Raw genomic sequence first — 612 nt, forward strand, 5'->3', positions numbered from 1 at the left:
TGTGTATCATAACAAATTATGGATAACATTGAGAAGTATGGGAATTCCAGAACACTTTTGTGCAAATGAGGAACCTGTATAGAGGTCAAAATGCTGTCATTTGAGCAGAACAAGGAGATACCTCATGGTTTAAAATCATGAAGGGAAAGTGTCAGGGTTGTATCTTTTCACCATACTTACTCAATCTGTATGCTGAGCAAATAGCTGGAGAATCTGGACTATACAAAGAAGAACACGACATCAGGATTGGAAGAAGACTCATAGACAACATGCTATATGCAGACAACACAATCTTGTTTGCTGAACATGAAAAAAATTGAAGCACTCACTGATGAAGATTAAAGACTACAGTCTACAGTATAGATTATAACTCAACATAAAGAAAACAAAATCCTCACAATTGGACTAATAAGCAGCATCATGATAGATGGAGAAAAGATTGAAGTTGTCAAGGATTCACATTCCTTGGATCCACAATCAATGATAATGGAAGCAGCAGTCAAGGAATCAGATGATGTATTGCACTGGCCAAATCTGCTGCAAAAGAACTCTTTAAAGTGCTGAAGAGTAAAGATGTGTTTTTGAAGACTGTTGTTGTTGTTATGTGCCGTC

The sequence above is a fragment of the Orycteropus afer genome, unplaced genomic scaffold (genome assembly GCF_000298275.1).
Source record: "Orycteropus afer afer isolate SDZICR_OR568_19922 unplaced genomic scaffold, OryAfe1.0 scaffold00427, whole genome shotgun sequence".
NCBI lineage: Eukaryota > Metazoa > Chordata > Mammalia > Tubulidentata > Orycteropodidae > Orycteropus > Orycteropus afer.